The sequence below is a fragment of the Schistocerca cancellata genome, chromosome 1 (genome assembly GCF_023864275.1).
Source record: "Schistocerca cancellata isolate TAMUIC-IGC-003103 chromosome 1, iqSchCanc2.1, whole genome shotgun sequence".
Lineage (NCBI taxonomy): Eukaryota > Metazoa > Arthropoda > Insecta > Orthoptera > Acrididae > Schistocerca > Schistocerca cancellata.
Genome location: NC_064626.1, coordinates 711,525,277 through 711,539,446, shown reverse-complemented (window position 1 = coordinate 711,539,446; position 14,170 = coordinate 711,525,277). Strand labels below are relative to the sequence as shown.

The window sequence follows — 14,170 nt, the reverse complement described above, 5'->3', positions numbered from 1 at the left end:
TATTTCACAGAATGTCAGTAAAAATCTAAAAAAAGAAAAACTATTCAGGAAATAAAAAAAAGAGGCCAGTTACAGTAATAGGCTCCAAACTACTGCGAGAAACTTAAATACAGAGTGAATGGACTGTGCCACAAGGAGGTCTTTCAACTTTCATTTGAAAAATAATTATTTCTTGAATTTTTCAGTTCTGCTGAGAGCCTAATAAAAATGAAACCTTTAAAACGGTTCATACTTATAATGATTAAGAATTCTTATCAAATTTCAAATTTTTAAGTGCTCACTATATGAAATCTGAAGTTCCTTTAGAATGAGTGCATATTGTTAACCACAAATGCCTTGATGGAATACCGTTGGTTGACTGGTGATAGAGTGGGCCCACATAAAAGGAGGGTGGGGTTAGCAGCTCCTGCAGTGTGGGTGATTGCTATAGGAGTCTACCAGAGTGATGTTGACACACAATGATGGAGATGGCTCTTTGAAGGGCCCAACGTGGCACGCTGACCATCAAGAGGTGATAAGGAAGTGTCAGGATTACTGGAAAGTGTTACTGTCACAAAGATCACAGTGGAATGGTAAGTATAGTGAAGCCATGAGATCGGGGGAAGCAATCAAAGTCAATAGCTGAAACAGTACCATTGCAGTACTAAAGTGGGTATGAGTATTGTCTTTGAGGAGATGCAGATCGAGATCAGAAAGAAGCTGGTCAATCAGAAGGCCATTAACAATGAAGTAGTACATCTACATACAAACTCCTCAAGCAATTGTATGGTGTGTGGCGATGGTACGTCTTCCCACTACTCATTATTTCCACATCTCCCCCACTGCAAATAGAGTGAGGGGAAAACAGTTGCCTGTATGCTTCTGCACAAGTGCTAATTTCTCTTATTTCACTATCTTTTTGGAACAAATACACTGGTGGCAGTAGAATCATTCTGCAGTCAACTTCAAATGCTCGTTCTCTAAATTTTCTCCATAGTGTTTCATGCAAAGAACATTATCTTGTCTCCAGGGATTCCCATTTTAGTTCATGAAACATCTCCATCATACTCACTTGCTGATCAAACCTGCTAGTAACAAATGTAGCAGCTGAATTGCTTCAGTGTCTTCCCTTAATCTGTTATGGTGGGGATCCCAAATATTCGAGCAGTGCTCCTTTACAGATGAACCACACTTCTCTAAAATTCTCTGAATTAACAAGTCAAAAAATTCTCTGAATTAATGAGTCAACCATTTGCCTTCTTGCTGCTGTCCTCACGTGCTCGCTCCATTTCATATTGCATTGCAACATTATGCCTAGATAAAATTTTAAAAAGCAGCTATCAGTATAACGATAGAAATCAATGCTGTGGTAGTGTAATGGCTAGCACACCTGCCTAGTAAGCAAAGAGATCCATGTCCAAGTCCCAGCCATATAAGCACAAATTTTGTGATCCTTACTTCTAAGGAGCTCACTCCATCTGCCACCACCTGCAGCCATAATTGTGTGGAAAAGCCTGAAGATGGTCAGAGCTGCTAAAGAATAAAAATCTGAAAACACAATTGAGACTGTTTTTATTTTATTTTATTTTTAATGTATTATGCCTATATATTTAATTGATGTGACTGTGTCACGCAGCACACTGCTAATACTTTATTCGAACATTGCAGCATTGTTTTTCCTATCCATCGGCATGAACTTTAGTTTTTCTACTGTTAGACCAATCTGCCATTCACCCCATCAAATAGAAATTTTTTCTAACCACCCTGTATCCACATACAGTCATTCCATGGTGACATCATCCTGTACACCACAGCATCATTAGCAAACAGCTGCAGTTTGCTGCTCACCCTGTCTGTCATATCATTTATGTACTGTTGGTCCTATCACGTTTCACAAGGGAATTTCTGACCACACCCTTGTCTCTAATGAACACTCACCATCAAGGACAACATACAGTGTAAACAGAAGATGGAAAAAGGGAAGGGAAGGGAAGGGACTACTGATTTCAGCTGTATCAGGACTTTACATGGAATCAGCGGTGATGAGACAAAATGTGTCAAATCCGGGATTCATGCTCACTACACAGTTGCATTAACTATTATGCCAGTGTTTATCACAACTGCACAGACAATGTCGACATGCCTCTTGGCTGACACACATTCCCAAGCAGCATCACCTACCCGCAATCCCTGTTCATGTACTCCATGCTCGCTACTTTGAGATTCCTGCAGGAGGTCACGTGTAATTGTGCATCTGCACTGAAAGTGGTTGATTCATTTGCCCATCGAGTAGAATCAACTACGTGAATGTGTAGTGTCTGTTCTTTCACACATGTCTGAAAGAACAGACACCACACTTTCTTCTCCTATGTTCTAATACTTAAGAAGTCTTTGAGCCACTCGCATATCTGGGAACCTAATATGTACGCTCAGACCTTTGTCAATAGTCTGCAGTGGGGCACTGTGTCAAATGCTTTCTGAAAATCTAAGAATATGGAATCTGACTGTTGCCCTTCATCTGTGGTTCACAGGGCATCATAAAAAAGGGCACACTGAGTTTCATGTGAGTTATGCTTTCTAAATCCATGCTGATTTGCGGTCAAAAGCTTATCTGTCTCAAGGATATTTATTTCATACAAGGAAGTTTATTACATTCAAACTTGGAACATACTCAACAAATCTGCAGCAAACTAATGTTAATGATACTGGTCTGTAATTCTACAATTCCATTTTCTTATTATTTCTGTATTTAGGAGACACCTGTGCTTCTACCCAGTTGCCTGGGACTTGGGGCTGGGCAAGAGATTCATAATAAATGCAAACTACATAAGGGGCCAATGCCGAAGAGTATACACTGTAAAACCCAACTGGGATTACAGCGGGACCTGGCACATTTGTTTTCAAATCTTTTGGCCGATTTTCTGCAGCAGGGATGGCTATCACTATGTCCTCCATACTGGAGTTTGTGTGACGATCAAACAATGGTATCCAGAATGAGATTTTCACTCTGCAGCGGAGTGTGCGCTGATATGAAACTTCCTGGCAGATTAAAACTGTGTGCCCGACCGAGACTCGAACTCGGGACCTTTGCCTTTCGCGGGCAAGCGCTCTACTCGGTCGGGCACACAGTTTTAATCTGCCAGGAAGTTTCATATCAGCGCACACTCCGCTGCAGAGTGAAAATCTCATTCTGGAAACATCCCCCAGGCTGTGGCTAAGCCATGTCTCCGCTATATCCTTTCTTTCAGGAGTGCTAGTTCTGCAAGGTTCGCAGGAGAGCTTCTGTAAAGTTTGGAAGGTAGGAGACGAGATACTGGCAGAAGTAAAGCTGTGAGTACCGGGCGTGAGTCGTGCTTCGGTAGCTCAGGTGGTAGAGCGCTTGCCCGCGAAAGGCAAAGGTCCCGAGTTCGAGTCTCGGTCGGGCACACAGTTTTAATCTGCCAGGAAGTTTCAAACAATGGTATGTTTGTACGATACTGAGCTGCGTGAATGATTTTGTATGTGCGAAATTTAAAACTTTAGTTTTCCTTTCACTATCTTCTATTGTCGCACTAGACTCGTTAGCAAGTAACTGGATAGAGGCATTCGACTCGCTTAGCAATTTTACTTAGGACCAGAATTTTCTTTTGCTAAGATATGATAGTGGTATTAGTTGTATGCTTTTTGTATTAGTCTTTCTACAGATGGATGAAGTTCTACAAACTTTTGCCAGTATCATGGATATAATATGCCTCAATCACTTCAACCTTCTGTAACTGAGTATCTATGCTCAGGGAGAAACTCCAGTTCCCTTTCTACAGTTACATAAATTATGATAAAAGGACTTTTGATCTTATTAAAGCCAATACCATTATTTTTAAGAAATAGAATATTGTGTCTTACAGGCTAAATATTTTTACTCACAATAATAAACCTTAGACAATTTTTATACGGGCAAAATTGTGTGAACTTTCACCAGTGTAGCCACTGGAACAGTCAAATTTTTATGGACAATACCCTGTATGTCTTCTCCTTTAATATCTTCTACTACCCATTTTCTGTGAATTCCAATGCGAAAAAGGTTGTGTGTGCTACAGTAACTAGCTCTTTAGGACTCAACAGAGATTTCCTCAGAAGAAAACTTGTCCGTATCTTTAGCACAATGTATGATCCATTTCTCCTGCTCAAGGGGTACATAGACATTATTTCTCCAATTATTTGACACACCTTTTATTTATCTGCTCACCTGTAAGGCATACATAAGGCACCATACTCAAATATATATGTGAAAAAATATTTACAAACGTAATGTGTCCCAGGAGGAATGGTCAATATTCATGGATATGACAGTATAATTCAATTGAAGCAAAACACTTCATATGGACATATGTCCTATTTTGAATGGTTTCCAAGACAAGACACATTTATTTGTGGAGGTATGTTTTGTCTATGCAGCTAATTGTAGGCACTTTGTCTATTACCATAAGTGTTTCGCTTATTTTGTTTGTGAAGCATCTTCAGTAGCCTTACGCATTTCTTTTTATACATATAATAAACGTATTTTGCAGTACTTCCAATATGTTACTTTGTAACATTTTGTTGTATTTTTCTCTCTTTTTAGGTTAGAATCTACTTTTGTAGCACAGATTTCATGATGTGAAATTATCATTCGGTGTTGGTTACGATTTCCGTATTGCTAGCTCATGTGTGTGGTCCTGTAGAGGTGTCCATTAGTTTCCATGCCCCAGTTGGCTGATTTCTGGTGTTCTTTCACTCACATTTGATTCAACACATCACATACATCACTTGCACTTTGCATTTTGTGTTCAATATGTATGTGTTTCGAGTGTGTAGTGATGCCAACTGTCACTGTGTTTGTCTTTCGTCTTTTGGGGGAGAGAGAGATTCAATCTCTGTTTGTTATTGTTTTGGTGGATAGCATGATCAGAGTGTTATTGCTTTGGATTTGGTCACTGAGTACCTTCTTATCGACTGCAATAACTATTTGTATGTGAAAGTTTTCTTACAATGTCAGGAGCTTTTTGTTGTGATTTTCAATCTGATAACTGTTGTGTCATGTTCCATATTCGATGGTTCTTATCCGTGTTTCATCTGGTGTTTGGTGAAGGTAGAATGCCTATTTTCATATTTCCAATGTTGTGTATGTTCTTTATATCTAGTTTTGAAGTTCCTTCCTGTCCTCCCCAGATATATCTATTTACATTCTTGGTATTCTAGCTGGTATATACCTGCTCCTTGATGTTTATCTGGCTTGTCTGTTGTTTCTAAATGTGACTGGAGTGTGTTTCGTGTTCTGTAATCTATATGTAATTCCTGTTTCTTTAATATATTTGCTATCTTGTGTGTGGCTTTGTGTTTGTATGTTAATGTGTACCATTCTTTCAGTTAGTTATGTCATAAGTGTTATGGTTTTGTTCTGTGTGTGTGCTGTAGTGTCTGTGGGGGTTCTTCAGTGTTTGTGTTCTCTGCTCGTTTTCATTTTTCTTTAGTTGTGATATAGTTTTTTTGGTTGAGTTTTTGTACTGTACTGGTGCTGTAACCATTGTTTGTAGCTATGAGTTGGATTGCTTGTAATTTGTTTTCATAGTTTTCTTTGTTGAATGGGATGTTATTTGTGTAACATGTGTTGTAGGGCCGCCAATTTTTGATTTTGCGGGTGGTTGCATGAAGCATGTATAATTGTGTCTGTGGCTGTTGGCTTTCTGAAGATGTCAAATGTGTGTTTATAGTTGTCTCTCATTATGGTTATTTCCAAGAAATGTGTTTGTTATACCTATGTATTTGATATAAAGAACATATAAGACATTGTAAATATGAAAATAATCATCCTACCTTCATCAAACACCTGATAAAGCATGGACACAAACCATCCAACATGGACCATGACATGACAGTTATGAGAGTGAATAATCACAACAAAAAGCTCTTCACAATGCAAGAAAACTTTTACATACAAAGAGCTACTGCAATGGATAAGAAAATGGATAAGGATGACCAAATCCATGTAAGCAATAACACACTGGTTATGCTAGCCACCAAAATAACAACAAATGGACAATCAGAATAAATAATTAATGACTTTATCCCCCCCCCCTCTCTCTCTCTCTCTCTCTCTCTCTCTCTCTCTCTCTCTCTCACACACACACACACACACACACAAACAAACAAACAAACAATGAAAGACAAATGCAGAGACAGTTGGCACCACTACACACCAAAAACACACACATGTTGAACACAAAATGCAAAGTTCAAATGATGTATGTATGCAATGTGTTGAATGAAATGTGGGTGAAAGAACACTGGAAATGGGGCAACTGGAGCATGGAGATTAATGAACACATCTCCAGGACCACACGCATGAGCTAACAATGCTGGACAATAATTTCACATCATGAAATCTGTGCTACAAAAGTTGATTCCAACCTAAAAAAACAAAAGAACAATACGATAAAATGTAACACAGTAACAAATTGTAACTACCACATAATACGTTTATTATATATATATAAAAAGAAACACGTATTACAGGCCACTGAAGATGCTTCACAAATAAGAGAAGTGAAACGCATACGGCAATAAACAAACTGCCTTCGATTAGTTGCATAGACAGATCATACCTCCATGAATTTTGAAGCAACCTAAGGAATGACGGAAAACAGAAATGATGATGACAAGACACTTTTAATTTACATTTGTTTTTGGGCTAGTGGCCCACGTGTATGTGTCTTGCGCTAATTGCTGGGTTGGTCATGGTAGTACAGTTACAGGTAAATGGTTACTAAGGTTGCCAGACCTTATGCCATTATACTTTTGTTTATGGTGTTGGATAAATATGAAAGACGAACTGCTTGGTTGCATTATGAATACTACTGTCATCACTACAGAACGTGCAGAGATACTCAGACAAGCAACGTAAAATATACTTCCAAGCGTGCAAAAATGCATTAAAGTTGGTGGTAGGATAGTCAAACATTTACTGTGAACTGTAAAACAGCTGTAAGGTGTAACGTACAATAATGCTTAGAAGTGAATGTGTTAAATACATATTTTTCAACTGATACTTTGTAAAATGCATGTTATTATGTTTGCTAACAGTTGTATGTGTTTAAACCTGACAATGTATTGAATAACACAGAAAATAAATAACAATGTACATTGAGTGTTCCACCTTGGAAATCATTTGAAATAGGGCATATGCCCATATTAAGTTTATGGATTCAAATTATTCTTCCTGTCATATCCCTAAATACTGACCAGTCCTCCTGGGACACCCTGCATATAGAACAATTTTGTCTCTGATATTTATATACACATTATTAAAGTGTATTCACAATTTTGAAACTACACACTTAATTTATGGACTAAATTATTAATAATGCATATTCAAAAGAGGAGCTCATTATAAAATATGGGTAACTCCATTTTCCATGTTATTTAGAAGTGAACTGATTGCAGTTGTGTGTTTGTTTGGTTTAATGATTAAACCACGAGGTCATCAGTCCACAGGTAAGTCAACAGGGCATAGTGCACGAAGCCCAAGGTAAGACAACCCCAAGGTCTACTGAAGATCAACAAAGCCTAGAGAAGCGAACAAGGAAGAAGGAAAAGTGTGTGTGTGTGTGTGGGGGGGGGGGGGGGGGGGGGGGGGGAGATAAAGGCGGGTGAGGTGTCCATCCAGGCAGCAGCCAGACACCCCAAAGGTAGAAAGTGTGATGGTGGACATACCTCATGCCACTTACCAGAGGCACCCCACACAGCAATACCCAGAAAAGACAGTGACATGGACAGGGTGAGAGAAGCCCAGGAAAACAGAGGAAAACACCAAGTCAAACAGAATATGCAAAAAAGGTGAAGAACAGCAAAACAGCACGAGGGGGGGAGGGGGGGTGAAGGCTGGCGCAGGACCAACAACCAACAAACCCAGACACGTGCTTCCTATTTGGGGCAGAAGAGACAGCAGGGCCTCCTGCTAGCCTCACAAAGGGCTGAGGCACCCTTCATTTGATAGAGAGAGAGAGAGAGAGAGAGAGAGAGAGAGAGAGCAGCCACTGAGGCATCATCCGCTATCATCAGGGGATTGAGAGTCTACCACAGGGTGGCTAAGCTAGGACAGTCCAACAAAATGTGGACCACTGTCTAACATGCACCTCAATCTCGCAAAGGAGGAGATGACCACGAGTCAGCCTAGCATGGCCAATGCGGAGCTGGCAAAGGACAGTGGAATCTTTGCTAGAGGCCCACATGCAGGACCTCCACAAATTCGTGGTCTTCTCCTTTATCACCAGTTGTTCATTCGGCACAGTCAGAATACCATTCTGTATGTCAGGAAGATTGAGAGTCTACCACAGGGTGGGTAAGCTAGGACAGTCCAGCAAAATGTGGACCACCATCTAAACATGCACCTCAATGGTTCAAATGGCTCTGAGCACTAAGTGACTTAACTTCTGAGGTCATCAGTCGCCTAGAACTTAGAACTAATTAAACCTAAACTAACCTAAGGACATCACACACATTCATGCCCAAGGCAGGATTCGAACCTGCGACCGTAGCGATCACTCGGTTCCAGACTGTAGCACCTAGAACCGCACGACCACTCTGGCCGGCTGCACCTCAATCTCACAAAGGAGGAGATGACCACGAGTCAGCCTAGCATGACCAATGCGGAGCTGGCAAAGGACGGTGGAGTCTTTGCTAGAGGCCCACATGCAGGACCCCCACAAATTTGTGGTCTCCTCCTTTATCACCAATTGTTCATTTGGCAAAGTCAGAATACCATTGTGTATTCCATATCCTTAGAACTTGAAGGCATAATACTGATTGAAGGTCCAATTCCAGAATACTAATCTCAAGAGACCGCTTGTTGGCAGGCCAATCCGGCCAACCCATCAGCAAGTTTATGCCTGGGATATCAACATGACCCAGGGTACAAAGATCACTGAGTTTCACATTGTTCAAGAACAAAAAGGGAATCGAGGATAGTCGGGACCAAGGATGGCAAGAGTAAACATTGGTCAAGAGCTTGTTAACTGTTCAAAGAGTCACTAAAGACTATGAAGGACTCACCATGTAGGAATGGGTATGCTGAAGAGCACGAGAGATGGCAACCAACTCAACAGTGAAACCATTGCAACCATCCAGCAAGAAGCAGAGTTCATTACATACCGCATTAACATAAGTAAAGCCGGCATTATCGGCAACCATCGAGCCACCAGTATAGACTACTTCTGCACTGAGAATGGAGAACAACTGGTGGCAGAGGGCCACAGGATGAGCCAAGTAGTTTGGACTTTGTGTTAGGTCAACACAGGACCGTTATTGTGGGAAGTGGATCTCCATAATCTAGACAGAACTGGCTGAATGCTGTGTACAGCCATTTCAGAGTAGAGCAGTTCGCAACCCAGATGGTGTTGCTAAGGCATCACAAAGCATTGAGATGTGACGAACATGTCCACTTTAGTAGATGAAGATGGGGAGCCATGTAAATCAGGCATCAAAGACCAGTCCCAAAACACGATGAGAATCCACCAAATTGACGGACTGGTCATCAAGGTACAAGATTATGATAGGGATGAACTGTAGAGTGATGACAGAAATGCATAACGAAGGTCTTGGCAGCCCAAAAATGGAATCCATGAGTGAGAGCCCAAGATTGGGCTCAGTGTATTGCTCCCTGCAGTCCGCATTCAGTAATGCCCATCATGGATAAACAAAAATAAAACCAACAATCATCAGCATGCAAAGAAGGAAGACACCGTAAGGCTCACAGCAACCACCAGACTATGATAGCCATTAAACAGAGAGAGGGGTACTCAAAACAGATGGCAGTGATATCATTTGCAACAAATCCATTTCAGATATTTAAGAAGATATTGGACCCGGACACAAAACTGTTTAAAGCCAGGAGCTGGTAGAGAGATGGAAGGCATGATGGCAGTCTTTAATAGCCAAAGTAATTTTGGGGTTCACCAAGGGACAATCTTCCGTTGGTGAGAACCCTAAGAAGAAGGAATCGCTATACCAGTTGATGAAAGGATGGAGTTAGTCGAACTATGTATTGAATCATCAATGCCATTGTGGAGTGGAGTGGTTGGGATGGCAGCCATGGAAAGCCATCCCAATCTGCATTAGTAAAAGTCCACCTGGGAGGGTGTCCAGGCAAGTGATGTTACAGAAGAGATAGGATGATTGGAAAATGATTGGTGTTGCACACATTGTCATGAACTCCTCATCGACAGAGGGGAGGAATCCAGGGCTACATATGGAATGATCAATGGGCAAGAAAGTGCCATATGGTATACTAAAGTGAGTGGGGGCTCCAGTGTTGTTGAGGAAGAAATCAAGCCCTACCATCAGGTCTTCAACAATTCTGTGCTGGTCAGTGGTTGCAGTACCATCCCACAGAGGATTGCAGTATTAAAATCCCCAAGAAGGAAGGGGGCAGTAGCTGTTGAAGGAGGGCCAGAAGAGCAGGAAGCATAGCAGGCCTGTCAGGGAGGAGATATAGAATGCATATTGTTACTGCAGGTCTAAATGGACCCAGCAGCTAACAATTTTCGTGCGGACCAACATGCAGACAATGTCGCAGGCTGAAGAATGGCAAACCCAGTTCTGGAAGAAGGCTTGGAAACCACAAAGAGTAGGTGACTGAGTATCCACAAAACAAGATTCCTGCAATTTAACATGAACTACAGAATGGAGAGAAAGAAGAGATTTGATTGAGCAGAGTCAGTATCCATCACCAGTAAGGATGGAGTGAAATTTGTGAATTTAAGATTGGATCTTGATTGAGAGGGAGGGGCAACATATCCCTTCGGATGTCAGGAAGGTCTTCTCCTGAGAGTTATGCATCTTCTTCTTCTTTTCCTTTCTTGGAGGGCAAAAGGTGGTGTGGTTGGGAAGAGAGAAAGTCGCAGCAATATCAGGATACAAAAGAGAACGAGCAGCCTTGAGGCCCACAAAGCATGGGTCTCATGTCTGTCTTGAAACAGGATTTCTGCTCTGGTGACGCCGGGCAAGGAGGTTCCTAGAGGCTGCCCAATTTCCGGCAGGTGCCATAGGGTTTTTTCTACATCTGAGGGGAAAAAGGGGAGGGGGGAGGGGGGGGGATCGGGAACCACCAGGGAGGAGGAAAGGGAAGGGGGATAGAACAGAAGTAAGGAGGAAGGAGGAAGTAGGAAGTAGGAGGGAGGAGGGAAGGACACAACAGAAGTAAAGGTAGACATTAAAGATATCAGGTGGAGACAGTCAAATTTTTGTCAGCCTTAGTGTAGGATAGATGATCAAGAGTTTTGAATGCCTATGTCTTTCTTTCCTTTTTACAGGTCAGACAATTCAGCAAGTGAAGAGAATGTGGGCTGAAATAGTTCATGCACGTGGGCAGTGGAGTGCAAGGACTTCCTGCACAGAAAGAGTGGTCGCAGTCACCTCAAATACGATTTGCCTCACATCACAAAAACATGTGACCAAAACAGAGATGCCGGGAACAACACCTGGCAGGTGGGATAGAGAGAGCTCCTTGTCACAACGGAGGACCATAGCTTTAACTTTTTATGGGTGGGTATCTCACTCAAAAGCCAGGATGAAAGCACCAGTATCAACTCAATTGTCCTTAGGACGTCTCTGAACTTGCCATAAAAAATGAATGCCATGCTATGCTAAATTAGTCCCGAGTTTCTTGTCAGATTGAAGGTGGAGGTCCCTGTGGAATATAGTGCCCTGGGTCATATTTAAGAGCTGGTGAGGGACAATGCTTACTGGGATGTCTCCTAAGTGCTCACAAGCACAAAGGATGCCAACTGATTGGTAGAAGAGATCTTAATAAGGGAACCGGATTGCATCTTACTATGTTAGCCAACTTCACCAAACTTATCTTCGATATGTTCCACGAAAAAAGACCTGGCAGAAGTAAGGAGCTCAGCATGCTTCATGTGCAGACCATATGCCCTGATTTTGTTTACTCCAAAGAGGAACTCAGCCATGGGAAGGGCTGCTTGGCACAGCAGTCACTGCCAGGAGTTCCGAGCCCCAAAAGACAAGCAACCACTCCTAGGCATACACGAAGCGGTGACAGCTCAGGTGCCAGAAGTGTGATCCCTGTAATGTCAGGGGCCTCAGCCAGATGAGTACACAACAGCCCCACTACATGGATTGGCTACATGCTTTGGTGACCTAGTGTAGGAGGGAGGGGGGGGGGGGGGCAGCGAAGGAAGAGGGGAAGGAGGGGGGAGGAGGAACCCATGCCAGAAACACTAGGGAGAGAGAACTCTTCCTAAAATGGCTCAAACTATGGGAACAGAATTTAGAAAGGGAGTTCAAACTCCAAGGGGACCAGGGCCCCATGCACATTACACACACACTCTTAAATGAGCAGTGTACCTCCTAGGGGGAACTGACTACAGTAGTAATTTTATAATTCAATCTAATCATAATCATCTCAAGCTGCAAGACACACTGAAATATGCTCAAAATGAATATGAACTGTTATCTCACATAAAATATTAAAATTTATGAAAGGGTATGAAGACTATTTAGTTCAATGTTTCACACAAGGGCAAATTCAATTTTTGCTTGAAATGAGTGAAGTGAAATTCACAGAACATATCAAGTTATTGCCAGTTTCAGAGCTTTGACTCCAAATGCATACGCTGACCCAAGGTGATAAAACTGTATAAAGCAGTGTAAGTGTCAAGCAAGTATTTTATTCACAACTGTATTTGTCTCCAGTTCACTGTCTCCTCAAACGTTTTAAATGATAATATTTTCGTCTGAACTGCAATGTTTGTTATAATTTCTGCAACTGCAATTCCAATTATTAAGTAATTTTCAAGTGGTTAAGCTAGTGATATGTGATGAATGCCAACAGGAAACTGAGGACGTTGGCTCTTTGAGAACAGTTTTCAAGTTAATTATATGTAGAAGTGGCTAATAAATCATTGCAAGTTACCAAAAGTAGAGACTTGCTCGTAAACATCAACCTCAGAAAAATGAAGTTTCATTTCATAGAAAGAATTTGAGTTGAGATTAAACAAACATGGATAGTCCAGAATGGACGTACCTTTTGTTTCCGGGTAGTAATTCTTGACTGTGACTGTGTCTGATGTCGGCTGATATTTTTAAAAATATCAGGAATCTGATATATTGATATTTAAAAAATACCATTATCGGTCTTTTCGATATATCAATGAGAAAAATATCGATGTAAAAATATTGGCTGCACATGGTAAATATATTGCCAGTTTTAGAGGTGCGTATTTAAATATTGAATTATTATTAGATATTCTGTACATAAACAAGCTATCATCCTGCTTATCCGCCAGAGAGCAAGAATTGAAAGGAATACAATACAAGTTCATGCTTGACGGTAACCACTTTGCTCACAATGGTAACAGCATGTAAGTAGAATAATGAAAGATGTTTGATGGGTCTCTCATTGAGTTTCATCACATATTGGATCTGTCCAAACACTTCGACTTCCCCGTTTTTTGCATTTCCACAAATGCCAGTGACCTAGCAGTTGTGTCAAAATTGTGTGGTGAAGTTAAACTTTCTGTTCTGTTAGTAGCTCCCAGTACAGATTATGACAGTATTTCCCTCTCAAACATCTCCTCCCACTGCAAAGACCAGTCTTGTCATTTAGATTTTTGTTCATCATTTTCAGCAACTGTTTTTTAAGAATGCTGACGTGAAGAAACAGCACACTAGTGACATTAAAAACTGTTTTTTAATGCAACTGGTGTGCTATTTCTTCACATCAGAAATCTTGTTATTTCACCCCCCCCCCCACCCCCCAAATGTGCAATAAGACTACTACTTTATGCCACCTATACTTGTTTCACATAATCAAAGAAAAAGATTAGAAGTTATGAACTCTCAAAAAGTAATGACTCCTTCACACAGTGAAAGTTAAATTATGTTCTACCACGATTTAAAATAAATATAAAAAAATTTGAAATATTTACTGACTTTTTTTTCTTTTGGAAAAAGTTAGAGTTCAACTTCTGAGGAAGGACTTTTTCCAAAACTTATACATTTCTAGTCTTCCTTTGTTTTCATTGTGCCTCAAACTGAACACCACATCTATGTTCTGTCATTTCCATATTGTATATAGATTATGTGCTTACAGAAAAAGAGCTGAATAAGTTGTTATAAAGAAAGTTCTGCAGAAAAGGATTTTTCCTCTGAGCTCTGT

At 40.9% G+C, this 14,170-nt stretch overlaps 1 protein-coding gene across 3 annotated transcripts in view; it reads right to left on the bottom strand.

Moving 5' to 3' along the window:
* LOC126184850 (USP6 N-terminal-like protein) overlaps positions 1 to 14,170 on the bottom strand; it is a 143,035-nt gene that overhangs the window by 39,429 nt on the left and 89,436 nt on the right. The gene's annotated exons all lie outside the window — the stretch shown is intronic.